This window comes from Lolium perenne, chromosome 5, assembly GCF_019359855.2.
Source record: "Lolium perenne isolate Kyuss_39 chromosome 5, Kyuss_2.0, whole genome shotgun sequence".
Classification (NCBI taxonomy): Eukaryota; Viridiplantae; Streptophyta; class Magnoliopsida; order Poales; family Poaceae; genus Lolium; species Lolium perenne.
Genome location: NC_067248.2, coordinates 191,922,732 through 191,935,357, shown reverse-complemented (window position 1 = coordinate 191,935,357; position 12,626 = coordinate 191,922,732).

The window sequence follows — 12,626 nt, the reverse complement described above, 5'->3', positions numbered from 1 at the left end:
GAGTGCGAGGTTGTTTGGGATCAGAGCCATAGAGATGAAAAGCCTATCAGACCGATGCGGCATTTCATTAAGGTATGATCACCAACTTTGAATGTAAGCTATTATGTTAGGGTGGTTTTGTAACCATTACTTGCATGACGCAGAACACTGCACGGAAGTTGCGGCGATTAGCCAACTTGCTAGGTTGCCGCGAAGGCGAAATTGTGTCATCCTCTTCTGAAAAGGTGGAGGTTAGGACTATTTTGTTACCCTCAAACATGTGCATAGTAATTTCAACTTCTGCAATCTCATGTGTTCATGTTTGTGCAGATTCCTGACGACACCATTCCGAGTCAAAGCATTAGTCGAGGCAAGAAGCAAGCCACACGGTCTGCGTACCAGCTGAAACCGAGGGGCGAGGCTCCAAACCGTTACACTCCGGACGATTATGTCAACCGAGGAAAGAAGGTTGTGGTTGAGTCCGATGAGGAGCAGGCGCGGAGATCCGATTTGAGGAGGATGAGGAACGATGAGCCATCATCTTCAGAGGAGGAGGAGCAGGAGGTGCAGCAGCAACAAGAGCAACGGCAGCGGACGAAAAGGATGGCCGTCCGGAAGCAGTCCGTGAGGAGGGGACGTCGAGGATAGATGGATTTGTGTTGTGAACTCTATCTTCATTGCTACGTGTTGTGAACTCTATGCCATTGCTACGTGTTGTGAACTCTTTGTCATTTCGGACCATATCGTCATTGCTACATGTTGTTTGAATCTATGTGCTAAGATGTGAGCTATGATGTGTGCTATGTGTATGATGTGTGTATGAAATTGCTATTTAAATTGCTATTGTTGTATTGAAAACGGTTGAAATAAGGTAGGAATTTTCATGGTTTAGCAAAATTCAGTGTGTGGCAGTGTGGCGCCGATGCCATGAGCGCCACACATTGCAACTTATATGTCGAAAACATCTAGGGGCTCCAGACGCTTAGTCCTTAGCCGTTTTGGCGAGCCTGTTTGTGTGGCGTCGCTGGCATCGGCGCCACACTTAGTGTGGCACCTGTGGCATCAGCGCCACACAAACAGGCTCGCCAAAACGGCTAAGTCCCAGACGAATTGTCTTACAATACGTTTTAGGCAATTATAAGTGGATGTGTGACGCCGATGGGAGGGGCGCCACACATCCTGCCACGTCAGAGTGGAGCACACATCAACGTCGACCACGCCACATCGGATGAACGAGTGGTGCCGCACGCACGGGCACCACACAGTGAGGTGTGACGCCGATGGGAGGGGCGCCACACAAAAGGGTTAGATAGGTGAAATAGTTTCGCCGGAATGTCACTTTGTACTATACTTTCAGAAAAGGATTATTTTTGTGTAAATCGCCATTCTTGGTCCCATCCTACTGTTTTCAGGCTTCTTTGTTTTCCAGCACGTTCGCATGCACATCAACGCCAGAACCAAGGGCCCGCGCCGCCTCTGTAGCTGAGCCTAGCATTTTTTATTGGTTTTTATTATTAATATATTGATGTTTTGTTGTAAATATATTTTTGGCGTGTTAATTTTTTAGTGTTGGAGTATTATTGTGAACACCCAAAAAATTTATTGGTTTTGTTGTTTATTATTATTGTAAATATATTGGTGATTTGTTGTACATATATTTTTAGTTGTAATGTTATATTTTGTAAATATATTGGTGAATTTTGTTAACTTTGTTGATGATTTTTGTTGTAACCAAATTTGCCGTGAAAAATATTGTTCTTTAAACTTTTTGTAACAATACTTTTTAAAAGTACTACGTCAATTATGTTGTAATATTACATATATTTTGTACGCGGGAGAGAGGATTTTTGTTGTAATACTCTTCATATTTGGGGAAAATCAAGAGTATGGCTAGGCCCAAAGGGATATGCCCAGTGGTTTTAAAGTGGAGTAGCTGGACCGCGGGTTGATTTCCAGAAAATAGAGGATGATAATGTAAAACTACATTTAAACAAATTTTGGACATCGGCTCTCGATCGGACGGCGCGGAAACGACCGATTTTGGAGCCTCCAATCGGTCGGCCGACGCTCCCTGTATTGGAGGATGGGCTTTGTTTTAAGGTGAGAAACGCTATAGTCTTTTTCCTTTTTATCATGCATCATCAGCATCATCTAAAGCTTTTTTTTTTTTTTGCGACTAGCATCATCTAAAGCTAGCCATGATTGTGCATACGCGGTGGGAAATAAGGGGAAAAGGGGCGGAAATTATGGTACCGCATGCGACGCGATGGTGCGAGATCGATGATCCATGAACTGCCAATTATCGATCCCTATATTGGAGGATGGCGACATATTTTTTCATCGGAAAAAAAAAGGATTGACATATAAAGTATAAGTTATACAACTAGGGTAGAAACACGGAGTGGATAATTTAAATTATCTGATATATCTGTTCGGGTGGTCACGACAATATTCAAACCCAAATGAACACTATATAGTGGACGTGGTAAATATTGGAATTCGTTTTACAAATACAAAAACAAAAGTGGTACTCGGATAGCACAAAAACAAATGAAGTATTAGATTTCAAACCAAATGCGGGTATGAAAATGGATATACCCGTGCCCGAATAAAATCGTTATTAGATTTTGAACCAAATGTGGATATGAACCAAACATGCATTCATATTTGATAATATTCGTATTCACATCTAACGACTACAACACATTTCAACCATTTTGCATGCACGTTAAGAGCCGAGCACCACGAATGGTATAAACTTTTTTCTAGCTGGAAACTTTAAAATGTTTTAGCTCTCAACCTCTAAATCTGTTTTACGGGCCGTCTTCTTCGCTTTCAACTTTATTTCGACAAGACCTTCAAACTAAACCCCAAACAAGAGGATTTCATAAAGTCGAGCAATGAAAAGAATTGCAAGAGTGTTTATGATGGATGAATGCTACCGCTCCTCCTTTCCCCATGCAAGTTTACAAACTTTTCGCGAGATGACTTTGACCACTCGTACAAAGAAATCAACCAGCCGTTTGTTTCGATTTGACTCTGTTTCTCTCGTATTAAAAGGGGATAAGAGATGGCCAGTACAAAATCAGAACTACACTATTTAGATGAACTATGCTCACGCGCCGCGGCGTGATTTGGAAGACCCCGAGTCTCATTATGCTGACAGAAGCCCTCGGGCGAGGGCTGGCAACGCAATGGAACCGTCTTGGATCGCAACTTGCTTCATCTTCCAGCTGATGACGTTGGAATTTTAAGTGCAGAGTGTTGTGTTAGGAGAGTATTTTCCCACAATGGTAACTCGAGGGTTTATATCGAACTCTCGGGGACCCGGATAAAGAGTATTCCCTTCTCCCTTCTCCCTTCTTCTAGCAGTCCTGCACGTAAAATAAAAGCCTTGTGCCCCCAACTCTACCGTGTGGTTGTCAAGCACAAGATTTCGTGCAAGTAAATAAAACATAAGTACAAATAAAACGAGAAAAACTAGACTAAATAAAATAACTAAGTAAAAAACTATAAAGGGGTTGATTTTTTTGGTGTTTTAGATGCAAATGAGAAAAGTAAATATTTTTGTATTTTTAAATTAAAATAGTGCAGCAAATAGGAAACAAGATAAAAAAACAATATAAAGGTGTTTCTTATGATAAGAAGTGGATCGAGATTCATGAGCTCACTTGACTATTCTCTCTTTTAATTTGTAGTGGATAAATAATAATTCATCAATGAGATATGAGGATGCAAAATAATAATATGAGTAAGATAAGCATTCATATGGGCATCATGTCCTAACATAGATATGATGCAACACATCTCTCTTATACTCCACAAAAAAGGGAAAACTACATGCAATCTTGTATTAAGAATTAACAGAGCATAACAATAAGTACTTTGACATGATGTTTGTGTTGGAGATATGCCCAAGAGAAAATAATAAAATGGTTATTATATATCTTTGTGTTTATGATAATGTTTACATACCATGCTATAATTGTATTAACCGAAACATTGATACATGTGTGTTATGTGAACAACAAGGAGTCCCTAGTAAGCCTCTTGTATAACTAGTTTGTTGATTAATAGATGATCATAGTTTCATGATCATGAACATTGGATGTTATTAATAACAAGGTTATGTCATTATGTGAATGATGTAATGGACACACCCAATTAAGCGTAGCATAAGATCACGTCATTAAGTTATTTGCTATAAGCTTTCGATACATAGTTACCTAGTCCTTTCGACCATGAGATCATATAAATCACTTATACCAGAAGGGTACTTTGATTACATCAAACGCCACTGCATAAATGGGTGGTTATAAAGGTGGGATTAAGTATTCGGAAAGTATGAGTTGAGGCATATGGATCAACAGTGGGATTTGTCCATCCCGATGACGGATAGATATACTCTGGGCCCTCTCGGTGGAATGTCGTCTAATTAGCTTGCAAGCATATGAATGGTTCATAAGAGACCACATACCACGGTACGAGTAAAGAGTACTTCTCAGGAGACGAGGTTGAATGAGGTATAGAGATACCGATGATCAAACCTCGGACAAGTGACAAAGAGAATCGGTATCGTATGTGAATGGTTCATTCGATCACTAAAGTCATCGTTGAATATGTGGGAGCCATTATGGATCTCTGATGTCTACGCACGCTTCTTTTCCTGTAGACAGTGTTGGGCCTCCAAGAGCAGAGGTTTGTAGAACAGCAGCAAGTTTTCCCTTAAGTGGATTACCCAAGGTTTATCGAACTCAGGGAGGAAGAGGTCAAAGATATCCCTCTCAAGCAACCCTGCAATCACGATACAAGAAGTCTCTTGTGTCCCCAACACACCTAATACACTTGTCAGGTGTATAGGTGCACTAGTTCGGCGAAGAGATAGTGAAATACAAGTAATATGGATGTATATGAGCGGCAATAGCAATCTGGATAAAATATGGCAGCGAGTAAACATGCAGTGGAACAGTAAATAAACGGTGACCTCCCCGGCAATGGCACCAGAAAATACTTGCTGGCGTGCAGTTGACGTGGGAGATAGGAATCTTTGTGGTGTAGCTTTTCTATTCGGAAACAAGGCCTAGGGATCATACTTTCACTAGTGGACACTCTCAACATTGATCACATAATAAAACCACTCTACACTCTCTTGTTGGATGATGAACACCACTAATTGTGTAGGGCTACAAGAGCACCTCAATGCCGAAGTTAACAAGCTCCACAACATTCGATGTTCATATTTAAATAACCTTAGAGTGCATGATAGACCAACGCAATTATACCGAGTACTAACATAGCATGCACACCGTCACCGACAGACTATGAAAGGAGGAATAGATCACATCAATACCATCATAGTAATAGTTAACTTCATAATCTACAAGAGATCACAATCATAAACTACGCCAAGTACTACATGATGCACACACTGTCACCATTACATCATGGAGGAGGAATAGAGTACTTTAATAACATCACTAGAGTAGCACATAGATTAATAGTGATACAAAGCTCATCATATGAATCTCAATCATGTAAGGCAGCTCATGAGATCATTGTATTGAAGTACATGGGAGAGAGATTAACCACATAGCTACCGGTACAACCCTTAGCCTCGATGGAGAACTACTCCCTCCTCATGGGAGACAGCAGCGGTGATGAAGATGGCGGTGGTGTCGATGGAGATGCCTTCCGGGGGCACTTCCCCGTCCCGGCGGCGTGCCGGAACAGAGACTTCTGTCCCCCAGATCTTGGCTTCGCGATGGCGGCGGCTCTGGAAGGTTTCTCGTACCGTGGCTTATTCGTCTCGAAGATTTAGGTCAGGGGGCTTCTTATAGGCGGAGAGTCGGAGTCGGAAGGGTTACGGGGGCGCCACACAATAGGGGGGCGCGCCCCCCCTTGGGCCGCGCCGCCACCCTGTGTGGTGGCCCTGTGGCCCTCCTCTGGTCCCTCTCGGGTGTTCTGGAATCTTTGTGGAATTATAAGATGTTGGGCGTTGATTTCGTCCAATTCTGAGAATATTTCCTTACTAGGATTTCTGAAACCAAAAACAGCAGAAAACAGAAACTGGCACTTCAGCATCTCGTCAATAGGTTAGTTCCGGAAAACGCATAAATATGACATAAAGTATGTACAAAACATGTAGGTATTGTCATAAAACAAGCATGGAACATAAGAAATTATCGATACGTTGGAGACATATCAGCATCCCTAAGCTTAGTTCCTACTCGTCCTCGAGTAGGTAAACGATAACAAAGATAATTTCTGAAGTGACATGCTACCAACATGATCTTAATCATACTATTGTAAAGCATATGAGATGAATGCAGCGATTCAAAGCAATGATAAAGATAATGATTAAACAACTGAATCATATAGCAAAGACTTTTCATGAATAGTCTCTTTCAAGACAAGCATCAATAAGTCTTGCATAAGAGTTAACTCATAAAGCAATAAATTCATAGTAAAGGCATTGAAGCAACACAAAGGGAGATTAAGTTTCAGCGGTTGCTTTCAACTTTCAACATGCATATCTCATGGATAATTGTCAACATAAAGTAAAATAATAAGTGCAATAAGCAAGCATGTAAGAATCAATGCACAGTTAACACAAGTATTTGCTTCTAAGATGGAAGGAAGTAGGTAAACTGACTCAACATAAAAGTAGAAGAATGGCCCTTCGAAGAGGGAAGCATGGATTGCTATATTTGTGCTAGAGCTTTTATTTTGAAAACAAGAAACAATTTTGTCAACGGTAGTAATAAAGCATATGTGTTATGTATAAGATATCCTACAAGTTGCAAGCCTCATGCATAGATTACCAATAGTGCCCGCACCTTGTCCTAATTAGCTTGTATTTACATGGATTATCATCGCAATACATATGTTTTAACCAAGTATCACAAAGGGGTACCTCTATGCCGCCTGTACAAAGGTCTAAGGAGAAAGCTCGCATTGGATTTCTCGCTTTTGATTATTCTCAACTTAGACATCCATACCGGGACAACATAGACAACAGATAATGGACTCCTCTTTAATGCATATGCATTCAACAACAAATAATATTCTCATAAGAGATTGAGGATTGTTGTCCAAAACTGAAACTTCCACCATGGATCATGGCTTTAGTTAGCGGCCCAATGTTCTTCTCTAACAATATGCATGCTCAAACCATTCAACTCATGATAAATCACCCTTACTTCAGACAAGACGAACATGCATAGCAACTCACATGATATTCAACAAAGGATAGTTGATGGCGTCCCCAGGAACATGGTTATCTCTCAACAAGCAACTTAATAAGAAATAAGATACATAAGTACATATTCAATACCACAATAGTTTTTAGGCTATTTTTCCCATGAGCTATATATTGCAAAGACAAAGAATGGAATTTTAAAGGTAGCACTCAAGCAATTTACTTGGAATGGCAGAAAATACCATGTAGTAGGTAGGTATGGTGGACACAAATGGCATAGCTTTTGGCTCAAGGATTTTGGATGCACGAGAAGTAATCCCTCTCAATACAAGGCTTAGGCTAGCAAGGTTGTTTGAAGCAAACACAAGTATGAACCGGTACAACAAAACTTACATAAGAACATATTGCAAGCATTATAAGACTCTACACTGTCCTCCTTGTTGCTCAAACCCTTATCAGAAAATATCTAGACCTTAGAGAGACCAATCATGCAAACCAAATTTTAGCAAGCTCTATGTATTTCTTCACTAATAGGTGCAAAGTATATGATGCAAGAGCTTAATCATGAGCACAACAATTGCCAAGTATCAAATTATTCAAGACATTATACCATTTACCACATGTAGCATTTTCTGTTTCCAACCATATAACAATTAACGAAGCAGTTTCAACCTTCGCCATGAACATTAAAAGCTAAGAACACATGTGTTCATATGAACCAGTGGAGCGTGTCTCTCTCCCACACAAGCATTTATTCAGAGAATGAAAATAAAAAAACAAAAATAAAAGCACACAGACGCTCCAAGTAAAGTACATAAAATGTGATGGAATAAAAATATAGTTTCAATAGAAGAAACCTGATAAATTGTTGATGAAGAAGGGGATGCCTTGGGCATCCCCAAGCTTAGACGCTTGAGTCTTCTTGAAATATGCAGGGATGAACCGCGGGGGCATCCCCAAGCTTAGGCTTTTCACTCTTCTTAATCATATATCATCCTCCTCTCTTGACCCTTGAAAACTTCCTCTACAACAAACTCGAAACAAACTCATTAGAGGGTTAGTGCATAATAAAAAATTCACATGTTCAGAGGTGACACAATCATTCTTAACACTTCTGGACATTGCCCAAAGCTACTGGAAGTTAATGGAACAAAGAAATCCATCCAACACAGCAAAAGAGGCAATGCGAAATAAAATGCAGAATCTGTCAAAACAGAACAGTCCGTAAAGACGAATTTTTCAGAGGCACCAGACTTGCTCAGATGAAAATGCTCAAATTGAATGAAAGTTGCATTCATATCTGAGGATCACTCACGTAAATTGGCAGATTTTTCTAAGTTACCTACAGAGAACCCTGCCCAAATTCGTGACAGAAAGAAATCTGTTTCTGCGCAGTAATCCAAATCTAGTATCAACCCTACTATCAAAGACTTTACTTGGCACAACAATGCAATAAAATAAAGATAAGGAGAGGTTGATACAGTAGTAACAACTTCCAAGACTCAAATATAAAACAAAAGTTGCTGTAGTAAAATAAACACATGGGTTATCTCCCAAGAAGTGCTTTCTTTATAGCCATTAAGATGGGCTCAGTAATTTTAATGATGCACTCGCGAGAAATAAGAGTTGAAGCAAAAGAGAGCATCAAAAAGCAAATTCAAAACACATTTAAGTCTAACCCACTTCCTATGAAAAGGAATCTTGTAAATAAACAAATTCATGAAGCATAATGCAACAAGCATAGAAAGATAAAACAAGTGCAGCTTCAAGATTTTCAGCAAAAGGAGAGGTGTTTTAGTAACATGAAAATTTCTACAACCATATTTTCCTCTCTCATAAAGATTTTCAGTAGCATCATGAGCAAACTCAACAATATAACTATCACATAAAGCATTCTTATCATGAGTCTCATGCATAAAATAATTACTCTCCACATAAGCATAATCAATTTTATTAGTAATAGTGGGAGCAAATTCAACAAAGTAGCTATCATTATTATTCTCATCAAGTGTAGGAGGCATAGTATAATCATAATAAAATTTACTCTCCATAGTAGGTGGCACCAAAAGACTACTATCATTATAATCATCATAAATGGGAGGTAAAGTATCATCAAAGAAAATTTTCTCCTCAATGCTTGGGGGACTAAAAATATCATGCTCATCAAAACCAGCTTCCCCAAGCTTAGAATTTTCCATATCATTAGCAACAATGGTGTTCAAAGTGTTCATACTAATATGTTCCATAGGTTTTTTTATTTTCGCATCAAACCATCCATGTCTTAACTCAGGAAATAGATTAAAAAGCTCCATGTTGCTTTCCATTATGCCTAACTAGTGAAATAAAAACAAGAAACAAAAAAAATGCAATTGCAGGATCTAAAGGAAATAGCTTCGAGCACTTACAATGGCGGCAGAAAATAACTTAGTTACCTGGGACCAGCGTGTGAGTACCTTTTACCTTTCCTCCCCGACAACGACGTCAGAAAATAGCTTGATGTCTACGCACGCTTCTTTTCCTGTAGACAGTGTTGGGTCTCCAAGAGCAGAGGTTTGTAGAACAGCAGCAAGTTTTCCCTTAAGTGGATTACCCAAGGTTTATCGAACTCAGGGAGGAAGAGGTCAAAGATATCCCTCTCAAGCAACCCTGCAATCACGATACAAGAAGTCTCTTGTGTCCCCAACACACCTAATACACTTGTCAGATGTATAGGTGCACTAGTTCGGCGAAGAGATAGTGAAATACAAGTAATATGGATGTATATGAGCGGCAATAGCAATCTGAATAAAATATGGCAGCGAGTAAACATGCAGTGGAACAGTAAATAGACGGTGACCTCCCCGGCAATGGCACCAGAAAATACTTGCTGGCGTGCAGTTGACGTGGGAGATAGGAATCTTTGTGGTGTAGCTTTTCTATTCGGAAACAAGGCCTAGGGATCATACTTTCACTAGTGGACACTCTCAACATTGATCACATAATAAAACCACTCTACACTCTCTTGATGGATGATGAACACCACTAATTGTGTAGGGCTACAAGAGCACCTCAATGCCGGAGTTAACAAGCTCCACAACATTCGATGTTCATATTTAAATAACCTTAGAGTGCATGATAGACCAACGCAATTATACCGAGTACTAACATAGCATGCACACCGTCACCGACAGACTATGAAAGGAGGAATAGATCACATCAATACCATCATAGTAATAGTTAACTTCATAATCTACAAGAGATCACAATCATAAACTACGCCAAGTACTACATGATGCACACACTATCACCATTACATCATGGAGGAGGAATAGAGTACTTTAATAACATCACTAGAGTAGCACATAGATTAATAGTGATACAAAGCTTATCATATGAATCTCAATCATGTAAGGCAGCTCATGAGATCATTGTATTGAAGTACATGCGAGAGAGATTAACCACATAGCTACCTGTATAGCCCTTAGCCTCGATGGAGAACTACTCCCTCCTCATGGGAGATAGTAGCGGTGATGAAGATGGCGGTGGTGTCGATAGAGATGCCTTCCGGGGGCACTTCCCCGTCCCGGCGGCGTGCCGGAACAGAGACTTCTGTCCCCCAGATCTTGGCTTCGCGATGGCGGCGGCTCTGGAAGGTTTCTCGTACCGTGGCTCATTCGTCTCGAAGATTTAGGTCAGGGGGCTTCTTATAGGCGGAGAGTCGGAGTCGGAAGGGTTACAGGGGTGCCACACAATAGGGGGGCTCGCCCCACCTTGGGCCGCGCCGCCACCCTGTGTGGTGGCCCTGTGGCCCTCCTCTGGTCCCTCTCGGGTGTTCTGGAAGCTTCGTGGAATTATAAGATGCTGGGCGTTGATTTCGTCCAATTCTGAGAATATTTCCTTACTAGGATTTCTGAAACCAAAAACAGCAGAAAATAGGAACTGGCACTTCGGCATCTCGTCAATAGGTTAGTTCCGGAAAACGCATAAATATGACATAAAGTATGTACAAAACATGTAGGTATTGTCATAAAACAAGCATGGAACATAAGAAATTATCGATACGTTGGAGACGTATCAATCTTCAGATCCCGCTATTGGTTATTGGTCGGAGAGAGATCTCAACCATGTCTGCATAGTTCGCGAACCGTAGGGTGACACACTTAAGGTTTGATGTCGTTTAAGTAGATATGGAAATATGGAATGGAGTTCGAAGTTTTGTTCGGAGTCTCGGATGGGATCCAGGACATCACGAGGAGGTCCAGAATGGTCCGGATAATAAGATTCATATATAGGAAGTCATTTTCTAGGTTTGAAAATGATCCGGTATTTTTTTTGGAAGGTTCTAGAAGAGTCCGGAAGAAATCAGCATGGAAGGTGGAGTCCCAGATAGAGGGACTCCACCCACCTTGGCCGGCCAACCTAAGGGAGGAGGAGTCCCAAGTGGACTCCTCCCCATGGTGGTCGGCCACCCCACCAAAGGAAAGGGGGGAGTCCCATGATACGTCCAATTTGCATCACTATTTTATATCATAATTTCTTGTTATTCATCGATATATTTCATATTTGGAGATGATACTTATGTTATTTCATCTATTTTGCATTTTCATGATTATTGGAGGATCGCGCACCGGAGTCAGGATTCTGCTGGAAAAAGCGCCGTCAGAATGCAATATTTCGGAAGATCAACAATTGACGGAATTTATATGAAAAATCCTATTTTTCCAGAAGACGAAGGGAGCCAGAAGGGGTAGCCGAGGAGGGCCGCCATGGGCCCACCTCATGGGCCAGCGCGGGCCCTGCCCTGGCCGCGCCGCCCTGTGAGGAGGGGGCCCACAGCCCCCTCTGGCCTCCCCTCCTTCGCGTATTTCTTTATCCCGAAAACCTAAGCTACAGGGGAACAGTCACGAAGAGTCACAGCCGCCTCTGCGGGGCAGAGAACACCAGAGAGAAAAGAGCTCTCCGGCAGGCTGAGATCCGCCGGGGAAATTCCCTCCCGGAGGGGGAAATCGATGCCATCGTCATCGTCATCGAGCTGGACATCATCTCCATCACCATCATCATCATCTCATCATCATCACTGCCGTCTCCACTGCTGCACATCGTCACCGCTGTAACAATTTGGGTTTGATCTTGATTGTTTGATAGGGGAAACTCTCCCGGTGTTGATTTCTACTTGTTATTGATGCTATTGAGTGAAACCGTTGAACCAAGGTTTATGTTCAGATTGTTATTCACCATCATATCACCTTTGATCATGTTCCATATGATGTCTCGTGAGTAGTTCGTTTAGTTCTTGAAGACATGGGTGAAGTCTAAATGTTAGTAGTGAAGTATGGTTGAGTAATATTCAATGTTATGATATTTAAGTTGTGGTGTTATTCTTCTAGTGGTGTCATGTGAACGTCGACTACATGACACTTCACCTTTATGGGCCTAGGGGAATGCATCTTGTACTCGTTTGCCAATTGCA